The sequence below is a fragment of the Hermetia illucens genome, chromosome 4 (genome assembly GCF_905115235.1).
Source record: "Hermetia illucens chromosome 4, iHerIll2.2.curated.20191125, whole genome shotgun sequence".
NCBI lineage: Eukaryota > Metazoa > Arthropoda > Insecta > Diptera > Stratiomyidae > Hermetia > Hermetia illucens.
In genome coordinates, this window is record NC_051852.1 from 156837802 (window position 1) to 156856018 (window position 18217).

Genomic DNA, 18217 nt, shown 5'->3' on the forward strand with positions numbered 1-18217 from the left:
TTCTGGCATTGATTTGACACTTTATGGGAAAGACTTTTTCGTGATGCAAGGGGACCATGTTTTCATTCATACAAGCATATGCACTACTATCTTATTTTCGCTTGAAGATAGATTCTTGGATGAACTTTTGTGTTTTGTGACCCCCTTTTTAGCTCCTACGTAATTACCTATAGAAACGCTGGAAAGGATAAAACTAATCTAGGTCAAATTGGTTTCAAGTTTCCTTAAAGAAGGACCTCCTTGGCTCCAATATTTCTTCATAAAACATTCCTAGGCATGAAGACCTAACAGAAAATCTATTTTACCAACTTCACAATGCCCTCAATATTGCCATATGGTGAAAAACAACAAGCTTGCATACGTATGGCATTAACGCAAGCCACGTGCAACATTCAGACGCAAAATAATATTCCTTCTTAATATTCCCCTTCTCATACCTTTTGCAAGAAGTCCTTGCACGGTTGAACAATGAACGCAAACTACTATCCAGAAAAACTTTCCCACGATACGTAGAAGTCATTCGAATTCCCCTGCACTCATTGCCAAAGACTTAAATTAAAACCGAAAGTATGCATTTTCAAGAAGGGTGGAGGGTTGCAATGCGACAATGAAATGTGTTTTGGCCACGATCTTGGGAGAGTATTGGATGATCTTACAAGAAAACCATGGCTGCAATAGCGCCAGGATAAAACGGGAGGGTGAAGATCTTAAGTTTAAACGACACCAAGCAGGAATGGTGGAAGCAAGCACGCACGTCGGAACAGATGGCTTGTGCTATATGGGTTTTCGGAAATGGACGAGGGGTGAAAATGATTAAATGATTTGTGATGTAGCACAGGGTGACATTTTTGAGCTAATTGATTTTAATGATCAGTGTGGAAAGATCAGAAAAGGAATTTTCTCAAAGATGCAAAAGGCCACATTCTACACGATGGGGTGGCTTGATGGACACTTTTGAAGAGAATTTGAGCATCATATTTCAAATGTTCAAAGTTTGGATATCCACCCTCTCTCTCATGCTGCTTCGTTAGTTCATACCGACATCATTTCTTGATTGCACGTTTCCATTTATAATTTATGTAAAAGGTGTGCATATTTTGTTTGTCTGCCATTGACTTAACAAACGTGGGAACGTGGAACCACGGTTAAGTTAAAGCGTCTCAAGACACCCTTAAAAAAAATTGGTGAAGTTTCAATTTTCAACCCTACCCCTGGAGGAGAGGGGATACGGAGGCCATACAGAAGCAAGTGGAAGGTACTCTTTTCTAGTCCCTTTGGAGAATTATGGCGATGCCCCCTTTAAAAAGCTATGACGTCTCAAAATGGGGTATTTTGAGGTAAAAGGGGTAGGATTTAATGTTGCGGCGCCCCCTCTCCAAACGCAAATCACGACGATGATTGCCTTACTAATAGGCCTATAAATGACATGAAAATAAACCGCTTTGGAGTCATTGTAACCTTTGAAGGGGAGGGGCGGCTTCTGCAATTCTCCCTCTCCCTCCCACATTTCCTTCCCCTCCGGAATGTGGTTGGCAAATCAAACTTTCCAACGACGATTTCAAAAGTTCCCCTTTTGAAGCACGATTTGAAGGGTCTGATCGTAAAAATTTTTCAACGGAATTGAAGGCAGAGAGTCTTTGCCATCCAACAGGGCTAGAAAACGGGGCCGTCTTTCCCCAGGCACATCCCATAAAAATTCAAACCTCATCATGGTGATATAAGAAAAAACTCACTTCTAACTTTTTAAGAAGGGGTATCGCCCCGAATTTTTATTGGATCTGCAGAGGGGGGGATCTAATCCTTCCATAACTGACCCATCATTCCGAGGATTGGCTTCAAATTTCAACGTTTTTCAAAGACATAATGTAGCAAACTAAACCGATAGGGATGCTCAAAATAAACATCCAAATAGATAATGGTCAACCATGGGGAAAAAGTTGTTAAATGTTCAAAAAAATTGGCAAACTTTGATCATTCAGGTCTCCTAGCAATAAACTGCTGCACCGAAACTCTGCCGGAGTGGTTGGCAAAGTCATCTGGAATACACATTTTGAACAGAACCTGAAACCCCATTCGCAATGATCAGGATCATGCCTTATTTGCATCAGAGATAGAAGGAAGTATCAATATAAGCTGCAATCATTTGTGCATGTTTCCCTCATTTATTCACGAAGCCTGGGTAGCGAAAAGCTCGGCTCCATCCGTTTATTTTCCTCATTCTCTTTTAAAGCTATAGTGCATTTGGATGGATTTTATTCACCTTTATCGGGATTAATTTGATCAAAAAAATGCATTCTATAGTGTGCAATTACCTTAAATTTCGCCGCATATTGCACATTATTGAATGCATTCGGGTGAATTGATCGTGACAGAGGGGAATGATCTGCGGCATCCGTCAAAGCTACTGCGCGTGTTGTTGGCAACATTAACACGAGGATTTCAAGGCTAAGTTTAGCGGGACCGGCTTATCGAAAGACAACTGATGAGCAGAGGAGATAATTTTTGGCTCAGATTTCGAACTTGCTGGTAGTGAGTATGAGTTGACAGTTGTGCTGTTCTTAGTGTCGACAAACTTAGGAGGAGAATTTCTACCGTGAGAAATCACACTTGAAGTTGATCGAAATCACAAAGAAGTAAAAGATTGTTGGAATTCGGTGAACATTGTCCGGACGGATCGAAATTGCCAAATTTTTGTAAAAGCAGATATTTATTTCGGATCGCTAAGGAGCAGTTAGGTCATCATCCTTTGTGAAGTTGAGCCTTTCGAATTTCTAGGGGTGTCACAATATAAAGGAGAACATGCGTTTTTCGCAACGGATTCACATCAACGATAGAATTGCCTTTGGTTTAACGCTATTTTCCTTTTTCAATCCAACAAATTTATCTAAAGAGATTGTAGCGCGGAGGTGGAAATTTGGTGGATTTTATAGGCTGAAAACTTGCTTGCTAACTTTGCAAGCGTGAGGAAAGTATAAAATTTTGTCTTTGTCGAGTGGAAAATATGAATCGCAAAAAGGCCATTTACAGTGTTGAGTTACTTCCCTGCATTAGTTTGGCTTGAAATTGTATGATATCGAGGGTAGGCACTTGGGAAATTACTCATAGTTTGGGAAAAGTTTTGCATTCGACGTAGAGGAGACACTATGCTAGTTTCGACTCCAAGGGTTTTTGTTGATTTTCTTTTCGATTTTTGTGAATTGTTTTACGATTCCGAAGAAATACTGTTCGCGAAGGAGTGTTGGCTGGACTAACTGTCTCCGCACTCACTCAATAACTTGGGAATCTTATCGCTCGGTCCAGTGATCGAGCTGCCGCTGAGTAGTGTATGCGTGAACAAAATTTCAAGAAAATTGAGGAATTTCCTTCGGCATAGTGACTGAAGTGATCAGTGAACGCCAGTTCTCGTCGTTCATCAGGACAGCTCCCTCGTTTCCTCTCAGTGTTTGTTATTTTTCACCGCAGAATTTACATTAAAGCCAACGTTTTTACAACGCTGGCCTTGAATATACGCCAATATTGAATCAATATTTGACTCTTTCATGATGAGCTTTTTATAAGCTTGGGTGGCGACCACACCGTCCTGAATGGCACATATGAATCTTATCTTATTCTTCCCCGAGAGGCGATTTAAATACCAGCTTCAAACGTAGCAGCAATTCGAATAGCAGAGCATCCTTCAGATCGCCAACTCGAGCATGAGTTCCTTGCAGAACTCCGAGGTATTTGTAGATGTCTGTCTCGGTCATAGCTTCAATGTGGAGGTCACCGATGCTAAGTCCGGCATGCGGATGGCTTCGATTCGACACTTGTCTAATCCAAATTCCATCCAAATATCACGGTTGAACATGTCTATTATCTGCAACAGAGCTTAATGTCCTCTCAGTGCATCAAGTGTGTCAGCTCACATTTAGCACGTAGATCATATTTGATTGCTAAATCATGCCCTCTATGCTGCGAAGGCCTTGGCATAGTCGATATAGCAACTAAAGAGGTTTTTTGGCCTCTAGTTGCTTGTCCTACAACTACTGAGTCGATAGTGAGTTGCTCTTTGCAACCCCTTGATCCAACTCGGCAGTCCGTCTGCTCTATGCTGCTGCATGGTCAATGGGGAGCTTGGTTCTTCGTATGCGAACTCTGAATACCTTGAGCACATGCAGTTTCAAATAAGACCCTTACCCTAGTGGGCGGGCCAGCCAGGAAGGACATTCTTTCCGGACTACTTGCGGGACCAAGACATGGACTCCATTTTTAAAAATAAATAAACCGGTGATAGAAGGAAAGGGGGTGATGCCAGGCATCGGAGGATAAGCTGCTCGCATCCAGCCGGGAGACAGCAGCCGTGGAGAACCGTAGCACCGCTGCGACGAAACCAACTGCAGGGACCTCCCGGAGCGAGGCGGCAGACGGATTAGTGGTTGGTGGTCAAACTAGGTGTAGCGAGTGCCAGACATAGTATTCCTAGCTCGAAACCCTTGACGTCGGCGGATCCCTCAAAAGTAAAGACCGATAAGAACGTCGATCACCGGAAACCGACTAAGAACCGAAGGTAAACCGGTGCCCTGCTCAAGAGCCAGTACCAGAAGGCCATCCATATTGTCAGTAAGATTGCTAAGAATAAGGAGGCCGGTACTGTCAACGAGCGGAAAGAAAAAGAGCTCGCTTAACATCAGACGATTATTGATTAATGAAACAACAAACGCCTGGCAGATGAGCAGATGGCGAAGCCCACCGCTCTCAACCGCAATCCATGTCAAGACGAGATTGAACAAGATGACAAGCGGAGCAGAGTGCCAGCCAACGAGGCACGAACTGCGAAATCCTTCAGCAACGTGGCCAGGAACAACTTACGTGTAGTACTGGCGGATGGTGATTCCGCAAGTGGCAAACTAGCGCCGGAGGCGTGGACTAGCGCTGAGGCCAGGCTGTCGGAGATGGTCATTAAGCATCTCCTGGACACCAACGGCAAACACACTGGATCCATCCCCTGCTTTGATTCCTCTCAGGTTTTCCGTGGGTTCCACGTTATAGTTTGCAATGACCAATTCTCCAGGGACTTTCTCAGTTCGCGCACCGCTGAAATCAGCGATCCAATCGACGCCGCCATCGAACTATTGGAGGATATGAGAATCAACGGTGTGACGTTTGGGAGGAGGTCTTTGATATCACCCTAATAACCGACAATGGTATTCTTAGGCTGGAGAACTGGAGAGTGCCTGATCAGAGATCTTTCTCAGATGACAGTTGGCGACTTTTCAGTTCAGATCTCATCCCAGAGGTCTCCAAACCCGTCAGAGACCCTAAGAAGTTCGACTGAAGAAAGTTTGGTCAAGTAAATAAGAACAAACTCTCCGGTACTCCTGGATTCAAAGGTCGGGGCTCTGGAAAAAGCATTCTATATCGCCCTTCTAAGTACAGCAAGAAGACACTGCCATCGTGGTGGAATGAAGATCTCTCGAGCCTCAGGAAGCTAACCAGGGAAATTTTCAACATCTGCTACAGGCATAAATATTGGCAGCCATTCAAGTACTGCCTGAAAAAGTACAAGCGGGCCATCAAGAACGTCGAGAAGCGGCCCTGGTTGGACTATTGTCAGGACATCGAAAGCACCAGTGAATCCGCGAGACTCAGCAAGATTCTGTCCAAGGAACATAGGAGCTCCATTGTTTCTTAAAAAGTCGGAAGGCTCTTGGACGGATTCTTCTGGTAAAATCTTGGAGCTGCTGGTTCAGAAGCACTTTCCCACCAGCGGGGAGGACTGTGAGTCAGAGGCTTGCTAGGAGGATTTGCGGCCACCCCACTGGAGTTCGTGGCATCAGAACGGCGCACTACTGCGCTAATTGGGCTCTTCGAGCGGCCACTGATATTTCCCTACCTACCTGTAGCAACAGTAATGCAGCCTCCTTTGAATTGTGTTGCGTTAGTGCTGCATATCCGCTGTTGCACTTTTTTGAAGTTTTGTAGCAACTGCGGTGCAGTCAACACTGCTATGTCATTATCATGAACATGTGTGATAGTGGCACTACCTTCCTGGTAACCGGTATCGGCGGGGATTTTTCTGGCCACATACTCAATTCCCAAGTTGAGTCTGCAGCTATACAAGTTCACGCTAGTCATAGTCGATTTTATGTGCTAAAGTAATTTCGCTGGGTTACCGAATTGTACAATTATTTGGTGTAGTCCTGAGCGATCAATACTTTCGAAAGCCTGGTTGAAATCAACAAATATTTGGTGGGGGGCAATGTTTAATTCCCGGCATTTGGTCGTAAATATTCCATAACCACATTACTAGCATAAGACCGGAACATCTTCTCCAAAATTTCGGTAAGTATTCTGCAGAAATTCTATAGAGTGGATGACAATTTACAACAGTCATTCGGGAGTTGCTCCTCGTTCCATATTTCCAGTTCTCCTTCCTTTTAGGGGCTCCAGGAATACGTTTTCAATACCTGGTGCATTAGTTGACTTCAGATTTGGCGTTGTTTGGTATCTATTTCTAATGTATAACCATCTTAATTTCTAAGATCTGTTTGAGGGGTTTTCAGAGAAATTGGGAACTTCCACTTGTATTTTCCCTGTTTCCCTGTAAGGTTTCGTGATCGACACAACATATAAAATTCAAATCCACTTACAACGAAGCGGACTACCCAATTAATTGACCCTTTCAATATTTTTGAAACTAAAAGATCAAAACTCAGTAAACGCTTATCCGAGGAGCCTCTACACCTCATAAAACTGCAGACTGGAAAAGTACCTGATAATAAGATGGTTTTCCTGAAACAACTTTATGAGGGTTTTACGCCTTCAGTTACAGCACCATTAACCATTTACAGTGTCATACGTTATTTCATTCTTTACGGGCTTATAGTGTACGGACGTCATGTTGTGTCCTTCAAAGGCATGCGGCCTAAATAAAATTTTATAATTCTGCTTGAACCTCAGCAGAAATGAGATTTTTGCTAGTTAAAGGAAAAATCATCTTCCATTATATCCGAAATTGGCGGCTTGCTTGGAAGTGTGTTTTTAATGATTTTAATGACTTTCTTTGGGACAGTTTTAGTGAAGTCTTGTTAGGGCTCTAAAATAAATTGGCGCGAGGAAAGATGAATAAAATCATTATTGTCATTATCGGTGACTGCTATAAAGTAATTATTTGACAAATATTTTAGAGGACATAATTATAATGGTTGGTATTTATCATAAGGATCGTTTTCTGAGAAATAGCTGGTAAATGGTAGATCATTATGAAGTTTATAGATATCTTATATTAAAAGAACTATGTTTACATATCTTTAAAAATATATGAAAAAAGGACTGGGTATTTGATTCAATGGAAAAAATCATATACTTGTGAAGAGAGGGGAGGGGAAGGAAGGGAGTTGTCAGTTGAGGGAACTCCTTACTGTCCGATCCCTCCGCCGGTCGAGTGCAATCTTCTTCGCAATAAGAAGAACCCGAACATAATGCTCGATACGATTCCAGGTGCCAGCGCTCTCCAGCATCTCTTTGACAATGTTGTCTGGAGAGAGTTCCCTGTGTCTGCATAAAGTTGTTGATAAAAGCCGTCCCACCTTTCGCAAAATAAAAATGCGTCGTCCACCACTCCATTGCAGAAAACATAATCAGCAGATCGCGCTTCTCAATCCTGTCCAGGTAAGACTGAAAACCTCCATGTCCGTTTAGAAGTTGGGTAAGGAAGTAATCAATCTCACCATGCGTTCGGTTCAATCACGGGTCTAAATTGTCGATGAGCCGCGCAGTCCATCTGCCCCTTGCCAAGAAAGTTGCCACTCGGTAAGGGTGCGTTGACGATCCTCACGGGCAACCACCTCTCTTAAGTTCTCACCCTTATGGCGGTAAATAGCTTTGTGCTCTTTGGCAAGGAGAGCAATGGGGATCACTCCCGCGATCACTGTCACCACCGGTTCGGAGACGATGCGATAAGCAGACGCCACTCGCAAAGCTCCCCGCCCCTGCAATTGAGCAAGGCGCTTACGATGCACCTCCTTGTCAAGGGCATCAGCCCATATCTGTGCGCCGTAGAGCAGAACCGACTGCGTTGCTCCCATAAGGAGACATCTCCTAGTAGATATAGGGCCGCCAACATTCTCTCTCATCGTCGAGCCGAGCATTAACTCAAGGTATTAACCACTGATTTTGACTCTATAGTTACCTCGCCGATCGCAACATCCTCTGCATAACCGACCAGGCGTGACTCTTCGGGCATATTGAGTCTCAGGAGACTATCATAAGAAGCGTTCCAGAGGTGTGGCCCTAGGATGGATCCCTGTGCAATTCTCGACGTGATTTCCATCCTCTTTTGTCCCTTTAGCGTCTCATAGAGCAAGGAGCGGTATTTCAGATAATCCCTCAATATCTACAAGAGGTAACTTGGCACGTGAAATGAGTTTTCTTATGTACCTAGCATATCTGTCCATCTTACGGAATTGAAGGCATTTCTGACATCAAGCGTTATGAGGAGTACTATGCACTGTGGACCTCCCTGTTCTGAACCCGAATTGCCTTGGGAATAAGTGCCCGGCAGGGCGGATCGCTTCAGCGAGTCTACTCCTGATGAGCTTCTCGAGCACTTTCCCGGTCTTGTCAAGCATACACAGCGGTCGGTATGCAGGCGAGAGTTTCGGGTCTCCTTTACCTTTGCTGATCAGGGCGAGTCTGGCCACTTTCCAGCGATAAGGAAAAATGCCCTCCTTCAAGAAATTAGCTATCGTCTGCTATTTGTAGTTTAGCCTAAAATTGATAGACCAGTAGCTTCCTCCAAACTACAATTTTTTTTTTCAATGTAGATATATATTTCGGGAGCAACTTACCCTTTCATCAGTACAAAACTACGTACTGATGGAGGGGGTAAGTTGCTCCCGCGATATATATTTACATTGGAAAATAAAAATTGTAGTTTCGAGGAAGCTACTGGTCCATCAATTGCAAGCGTTGAACGCCCCAAGCAACAATTCTGGCTGTTAGCGGAACACCAGTTTGTAAATTTCCGCCGGTATGCCATCGATTTTCCGGGCGACAAGCTTATTGCCAAGTCCCCACGGGTCCTCACTCACTTTATTGACAAAGTTCCGTCAGCCTCGAGTTTTATTTTTATTTATAGCGCTGCGGAGTCTCCTTTTTGCTGATCTATACTGTGCCTTTATGGCGCATGACTCGTTGGCGCGCAAACGTTGTGCCAAACGGCGGAACGTATGACACTCTCTTCGTAGGCCTGTTGCGCCTAGGGCCCCTCCGGGGCATGGAAGCCTCACTTCCCGTGGTTATCAGGTTCAGCACTGAATTTACGATGGTGTCAGTTGCGATGCTACCACCCCCGGAGCGACCTCCAGCGCAGCTCTACCTGCTCCAAGAGGTTCGACGAACTTCTCGATGTTCATCCTCGCGACATTCCATAGGCAGGAGGAACGTCGGGTTAGTGCTCGCCGGATCTTCGAACGCGATGTAACTAGTGATCACTTGCCGAGAAGTCTTCTAGGACTCGCCATCCGTCCACCAATAATTCCAGAGATTCCGACGTAAAAGTGATGTCGGGAATGCTCATAGCATAGGCACCGAAACGTTGGCGTGGATCCGGTGTTTAAAACTATGAGCCTAATTCTCGCCGCCATTTCTAGAATCCGTTTCTCTCTGAAGTCTGACTGAGGCATGCCTCATTCAAGGGCCCTAGCATTAAAATTACCCTCTACCAGGATTTGTCCCTCCGTGCTCGAAACGGCGTCCTCCAGAGCATCAAGCCGGCGCCGAAAGCCCGGCATTGTTTCGTTCGGCGTCAGGTAAACGCAAAGAAACGTTATCCCTAAACACCGAATCCAGACAAACCCATTCCCTCGGCCTTCAGGAAGAACACGAAGTCGAACATCGTCCCAAACCCAGATGGCAGTGGTGCCCGATAAGTCCAGATACCATGAGGCTGAGTCCTTGTTTCGGTATTGCTCGCTAATTACCACTAGATCCGCATTTACCTCCGCAGCGAACTGTGCTAGCAACTGGTAAGCGGTTACACTCCGGTGCATGTTAATTTGTAAAATGCGGATCATGCTGTTCGCACCCTATCCCTTTCCAATTCCGTCCTAAAGTTTGGACACCGTCCTGAGCTTGCAGTGTATGCGAGGGACCCACCAGATGCGCCACGAGTGCTGCAGAGAACGCAGCTCTCGCTTTTATTGCAGGTCTTTGCTTGATGACCCATTTGACAGCATCTCCGGCATGATGTCCTCCTGTCCGGTCATTTGCAAGCCGCTGACGTGTGTCCATAGTCCAGACACTTGTAGTACTTGGTGGGGACTATCCGCATTCACACCCTTCATATTACCCATCCAATTTTGATTCTCCCGTTGTTAAGGAGTTTCCTAGCATATGGCTCGGGAACTTCCACCACGGGGAGCTTTTGGCCTCGAGCATTTACAGAGGTGATACTTACCCGGGCATTGGTTACCTCTGGATATTCACGCGTTATCGCCTCCTTTACTTCGACCTTTTCTGTGAGGCAGCCAGGATCCTGGATTTCTAGAGAGTACAGGGGCTCTAGGTTAGAAACAAGAGCCTTCTCCCCCAATAAGCCTTTAACCGCTTCGCAGAAGGTGCTCTTGTTAGTCGTCTTTGGGCCTAGTTCGACGAGGACTCCGCCACTCCTCGTTTTCCGTAAGGAACACGCTACTGCTCCGTTGTCTTCGGGTTCCATCCTGTAGCGGATTTCACTAATGTTTTCGCAAATGTCTTGTCTTCCGTCGGCTTAATGAGCAGAGCCGACGGTTTAGTCCTTCTTCGTTTCCTCGTCTTTCCTGCTCCTGGCTTTTGGTTGGCAGCCCCCTTGCCGTTGGATAGACGAGTCTCTGGTAGCGCAATCAGTTGTTTCCCTTTTTTCGCCTTTTTTTTGTTTGGGCCCTGGAAACTACTTCGATAAAGTCTCCTTTAGACACGTCGTTCTCCTTCCGCTTTTTTTCCAGTTCGGTCCGTGCGGTCCGTATAACGCAAGCAGCGTTCTCAGCGGGGATTGCGGCTGTTTCTACTCTCCAATCGTCTTCCGCCGCTCTCCACGTTCGTCTATAGAAGGAGATGTGGTCCAATAGTTCTCCCAGTTCCATCAGACCGTTTTTGACGCTTTTGCTGCTGTTCCTCTGGAGGAACATTGCCGAGCGCATACGCTCCACCACTACTGCGCATTTGCTGATGAACTTTTCCTCTTCGGCTCTAGCTAGGACGGTCGACTGCACTTGCACTTAGTTTGTGTCCGAAGCCATCTGCTCAGGACTAGCGATTCTGAATGAGTTTTTTTCAGAACAGGGGCACTACAAGGTATTGTATCTTCGCACGGTCAGTCGCGGCACTTGATAAGGCTTCGTATTTATTTGAGCTCCCCGGTGTCACATCGGGTATGTCAGTCCTCGCTGCCTCTTTCGCTAATCGCTGTGGTGAACAACGCATTTTCGTGCTGCGCCCAAACGCACTCAGCTTTTCCTCCTTCCCCCTTGTTTCGTCGATTTTTTTTATTTCAGTAACGGAAGATGCTCATGATTATTTACTCAGATCCATGTTAATTTAATTGTATCTGATTAAACTCATTTATTTCAAAAATAGATAACTCAGTTTTCATCCAAACTTCCACTGCTTTACTAGCTAATTCAGAGGTCCCGAAACTCTTTTCAATCAATAATCCGAATTTGACTTATTTTTTCAATTGAATGCCAGGCCTCGATCAGATACTATAACAGCATTCATATAGTATATCTTTGAATACAAAACGACAGAGCGGGTCTTGACCCTTCCATACAGACCTCACCAGCCCCCCATACACACTTCCTCACAGCACAACTGAAAAATTGAAAGGAAAAAAAATTTTCTCACGATCGAAAGACCTTCTTCCGTTTTCCGACGGGAAGTAAATATGAGCCCTTCGACAAAATGCGTACATATATGAATGCGTATGTATGATATGCTCAGTCGTACTGCAACGCAATGCATCCTTCGTTTCAGTGTATCTTCAGCGTGAGTGAAACTTATCATACGAACTTGTGATGTTTAGAGTGATCCTGAGGGTCTACAGAAACACTGGCTCAATGCAATGTTCGCATGCAAATTCAAATGTTGCTTCTCTGCACACAAAAACGTTACCACAAGTAACTCGCGAGTCGCGATTGTAAGATGTAGCATTGGAACGCGACCTCTGAAATTCCCATGGACACGACTTGATCCTATAGGTCTCATGAAAATTTCACATGCGTTCATGTGTGAGCATTTTGTTTGAGAATACCAGTAGGAAAAAAGATTGAAAATAGTCATGAATAGCACATCCTTAAATATTTGCAGTTTTTAAATTTGATATAGGAAAAGCGGGCAATTTTCCATTTATTTCGAAGATCCTTTAAATTCTCACTTTTGCAACGCCAAATTGGGATCAAGTACACCAAAATTTTGCTTGAAACATTGTTTTTCTTTCCCCGGAGGGAATATTTACATTTATCTCTGGAATATCCGGACAAAAGGTCGCACGATCATCTCATATTCCCATACGTATGTATATGTGGACGATAAAAATCCCATGGGATTTTGTCTTCTCTCTTCTGTACAGCAATTCATTCGTATTACCACGGACGGACCCTTTGACGAACGATGCAGTGGGAACTCCAGTCTTACGCTCACTTCTGCGATGGTTAAGGGATTCACTGCATATATGCATTCATTAATATGTCTAGCATATTCTTTAAATATTTTAGATGCGTGGATATCGTTTTGTCTTCAGATTGAGCTTAACACATGGTCAGTGTAGTTTTCGGATGGTTTTTTCGAAGATAATTGTGAAAGTTTTGAAAAGCAGAAATTATGCAAAATTAAGAATAATTTAACGAATTGCTAATATAATTGGGATGAAATGTACAAGGATTAAGTGAGCTTTCTCTATATTTACCGTATAAATTTTTCTTGATTTGCTTAAAACAAGTTACTCGCTTATTTCCGAATGCATCCAAATCTTTCGTTTTTAATTACTATCTTAAAGCTTAGACTGGACGAAATTTAATAAAATTAGTGTAATAGGATGCCTACGTACGTACGGAAGGAGTGTTCGATGTTCAAGTTAAAAGCCGATAAACGAGTTTGACTTTCACATTGATTTTAAGGGTAGCTGTACTTGAAGGTTGAGGAAAAAATTTTTTATTTTTCAAAAAATTACGATAAATTCTTCTGTTCGGAGTAATACTATATTAATTGTAAAAAATATACTATTCTATGAAATCTAAAGTTTTTGTCTAAAATTACAGTCCTTGATAGGCTGGCCCATGACACATTTTTTGCTCGACATACGCTGCACACATTAAAATGTTTACGAAATTTGACCAGAAAAATCTGTATGAAAATTATTCAATCCTCGAAGGACTTTTTATTTTTGGTGCTTGTTATACCCATAAGAGCAGTTCCGGTTTTTACACTATCAATCTCGTAGTGGATTGAACAGAAAGAAATCGCATGAAGTCATATCAAATTAGGTGCGGAATTCGGTATTCGTAGTAACTCCACGAGTTGTTTGCCTTAAGAAGGGCTTTGTTATTGATTGCATCGCTCTTTTTCGACCAAAAACTACGTGTTTTGTTCAGTCTTGGTTCAATCGTAACATTCAAAATGTTCGCCTGATATCTGAATTCCCTATCGTACTCATAAATCCACGCTTCATCCCCAGTGTTACTGGTTGGATGTTGGATCATATTCAACAGTAGAAGTCGTGTCTTCATTTGCCAAAATTTAACACAAACTAGTTGTTTCAAATTCAAATCGATTTTTGAAATTCTAGAACGTCAAAAACACGCAGTTAGATGGATGTATTCAACACGGTATTACTTTGATAACTTTCATAACTTTTGAATGTCAGTAACAGATGTGATAACTTAAGAAAGTAAACATAACTAATATCGGGTAGCAGCCGTGATAATTCCGGTAAATTTTTGTTCAAGGTAGTATTTTCGTTTTTCCATGCCAAAGATCAATGAATAAATCGATGACGACATTTCCCTCGCTATTGTCTGAAATTTTTATATTTGTGTTGTTGGTTTATTTCTTGTTCATATATAAATCGAAAGTGGGCATTTTAAGAGACCCCATTTTCGCAGATAAGGGTATCCATTTGACATATAGATTATAGGAATTAGAACATTGTGATTTTAATTAACAGCTAGGCACTCATGGGAATGCCTTCATAAATTTAATACGCCTGATTCATACAATAAGATCTGGCTACTGTTGATTCCAGGCCATATTGGACTACAAGGCAATCATACCGCAGACCATCGAGTCAGAAAAAGCGCAGAAGTGCCGTTCCCAAACCAGAAGATTTTTGTGCGGTAGAGAAGTAATTAATGGGCATAACAATCAGGAACGAAGAGAAAAGGTTGAAGTAACTACACTGAGAAGTTTTGGAATTTGAATAGCGTAGTATGGTTATGTCGAATATATGAATCTGTCACGCATTAGCGCAACCTGGATGAAGTGGCGATCCACAACTGACGTTCTTTGTGATCGACGTACCAACGAACGTCTCAAGTCTAAAATTTACCCCAATGTCGACCGTCCTCTCGCGCTCCATGGTTCTGAGTGTTAGCCGACTATAAAACATAATGAACAGCGTTTTTCCATAATGGGGACGAAGATGTTGCGTTGGACAAGTGGCTTGACACGTCTTGATCACAACCGAAATGAGGATATCCTAGATCGTTATGGAGTTGCACCAATCGTGGAAAAACTGGAAGAGAGCGTCTTCGATGATCGATGGTCACGCAATTCGCGATAATGATAATTCACTTGCCAAGATTGGTCTTAACATCGAAGTCGATGCTAAACGACCAAAATGCCGGCCGAAACAACGGTGGCTTCATACGCTGGATGGGGATTTAAAAGCGTCCAAGTTGCATCCAGATCAGGCTTGATAGGGCCAAATGGCGAAACCGATCACAACGAGTTAACCCCGCTTGTGAACAGGATAAAGGCTGAAGAAAAAGAAGACTAGTGAGTTAGTGGCAAAAGAAACCGCTAGTACATGAGTGGCTCACAATGGTTCATAATTTATACTATAAGAGCTAATTTCCAATCTAGGTTACAATACTATAATAGTTTACATGATCAAGCTGAGTAAGTGCAGGTTACCAGTAGGTTAAAGCGATGAATGAAAGAATTTAATACAATTATATTTTAATGGTACATTCACAGCTAGCTTGATGTTGCACATAGAGGTCGACAAATCAAAGTATCGCATGATTCGATATCCCTAAAAGCTGTCTGGCGTCTTGACCTACGCCATCATTCCATCTCAGGCAAGGTCTGCCACGTCTCCTTTTTCTACCATAGATATTGCCTTTATAGACTTTCTGGGGCAGATCATACTCACTGTTGACCCGGATTTTATCAACAACCAGACGGTTGTGGTATCGATCATAAATTTCATCGTTATATAGGTTGCGGAATCGTCCATCCTCATGTAGAGGGCCAAACATACCTGCAAGAATACCTAATAGTAGACCTAGCACTGAATCACTAAGCCGCAGGAAATATCCTACCATCTGTGTGGGCAATAGTCCCAGGACATCTAGCGGAGTCATGAAGCGTCGTTTGTCGGAAGTTTGTGCTTGTCTTTTTTGTAAACAGGTCTCAGCGTTTTGCATATTTCGGGAATTTTACAATGTTAATTTGAGCAAGACGTTTATCTGAAGTTTTGTGTTTCTGGCAAAATTGCATGTGCGGAAGCGGAATTAAGATAGTTTATGGAGGTATGATAATGTCGAAAATGCAAGCATATTAGTCTAGTTTAAATTGAGCCATATATGATGATCAGATCGATCGGATCGATTACCAATTATTCTTATGCACGATGTATTGGCTACCAGTTTCAAGCAGCCATCTCTGATCGTAGCTGAAAAACGAAGAAAAATTATTCTCGACGTTCTTTGGAATCGTTCTCAAGAAACACATCCATTGTCACCACCAGAAGGCTTCTAAAAACCCTGTAACTTTTTTGAGGAACCTACCTTCTCAGGAAAATGCGCGGTATCTATTCTTCCCGTATAGCGATCTCATCAGAAATCACCGAAGAGCATGGGGGAGTCATTATACGCAAGGAGAAATAAGGTGGTCCGTTTAATTTCGTTCAGCGACAGAAATTTAGAACCAGGTTAGTGCAAAAATGATGAGTGCTCCACAAATAATACCGACCCCCTCTTCTAAACTTAATGCAAAGAAACTCGAAAACGGTGAAAATTTCTCGAATCACAGTATATAATATTAACGTCCCCAAATTTTTGCAAACTTTACAGAAAAAGGGGTCTTAAACCGTGATTAAAAAACGGGCGATAGATAGAACACCCATCTACCCGGAGTCAGTTGATGATCACGGCAAAATTGTCACGTTAGTCGAAGTCTGTTAATACATGTTAATGCACCTTTCTTGCGCATCTCTTGAGCTTAACGCTCCTCCGCCCCACAACAACTCAGCCGTCATGTCAACTAACGATTCAACAATCAAAGTCCATGTTTTTGAAAATACAAACAAATCGACAACTTCTTTTACTTTATATATACATAATAATAATCGTTGGCGCAACAATCCATATTGGATCAGGGCCTTGAAGTGTGTTAGAGCACTTTATTTAAGACCGTAACGGTACACTACAGTACATCGGAGGAGTCAATCTGGTCAGCATAACCCTAACCCTGCGAGATGATGATCCTTTTCGAGGACGATGTCAGCGCCTCTCTTGTTATGCACATCCAAAAGTCAACTCCTTAATCTACTGCTGAAGTGGTCGATCTGATTGTTCGTATGATGTCGTCGAAATGAAACCTTGTCTTATGACAGGCTCTGTGCTCGATCAATGTGCCACTAATGACGGGGCGATGGAAGTTGTAGGAATCCGCGAACCTCCCACGATTACCGTTGGGGTCATGAACACCGTGTTTCGACACCACATGCCCAAGCAAGGTGTTGTCAGATCCCACCTTGGTATTTAGATTGTCCATCACGATCACAATGTCACTTTTAGGAAGCTTCTCCTAAACAATGTTTAATTGCTCGTATGAAGCTTCTTTCTCCACTATATTGTATATAGTATCGTATAGTCACAGTTGGTGCATAGCATTGTACAATTGTGATGCTCCTTTACCTGAGCTGAAATCTTCCAGTTAGAAATCTGCCAGAAACCGGCTCCCAAGTGAAAAGAGCGTGGCTTGCAGTAGGCGTGAGGAGCAGCCCGACACCGGATTCGCGCCTGCTATGACAGTACACTGTAAGAGGCAATGTGGTCACTGCGCTCGCCCGAGATTATTACCCTCATTTGACTCAGGTACTCATTCACAGCTGAGTCGACATCAAATCACGATGCAAATCCCACCGCTACCAGTGAGATTTGAACCACGACCTTCTGTATGATAACCTTGTGCTATAACCACTCAACTATCCGGAAACATCTATCCCTTTTAGTCGCCTCTTAAGATAGGCAGGGAAGACTTTGAATGTATTCTAAAACTCCAATTCACAGGGCAATTCTCTACTTTGAACACGTCTAAAACACCGACTGACACGATAAAATTCCTAATCAGCTGGGCCAGGCGAAAGCCCTAATTTTGTCATTTAAACCCCACCCAAGACCTCAATGAAGTTCCTCTTGATGTCTTTAATAAGTAACGAACGGTGTGGTTTCTTCACCTTCAATTGTAAGACAGTCAAGTTCCCAGATATCCAAACAGCACGTAGGTTCTAGGCTAGAAGCTAGTAGCTCTTTGACCGTCTCATAGAACGCACCCTTGTTGGTCGTCTTCGGACCTAGTTTAAGGGGGCTTCCGTCATCGTTCACCTCACGACTGGGACATACAATGGAACAGGTCTTCGAGGTTGAACTTATAACGAAATTTACTGAAAACTTTCGCAAAGGTCTTACCTTCTGTCGGGTTAATAAACAAAACTGGAGACCTAGTCATTCTCCGTTTCCTTGTCTTTTTCCTTGCTACTCCACCATTTGTTTCCGCATTGGCTTTACGCTAACAGGTTTCTATCAACGCGGCTGGTTGTTTTTTCTTATACTGTGTCCTCTTCCTATTTGCACTTTCGAAACACCTTTATTGAAATCTTTTTTGGATGCCTGTTTTTCTGTTAGTTTTTCTCTATTTCGGTTAGTACTCTGTTGACGCTTGGGGTGGTATCAGCGGGGAATGCAGTTGCCTCTGC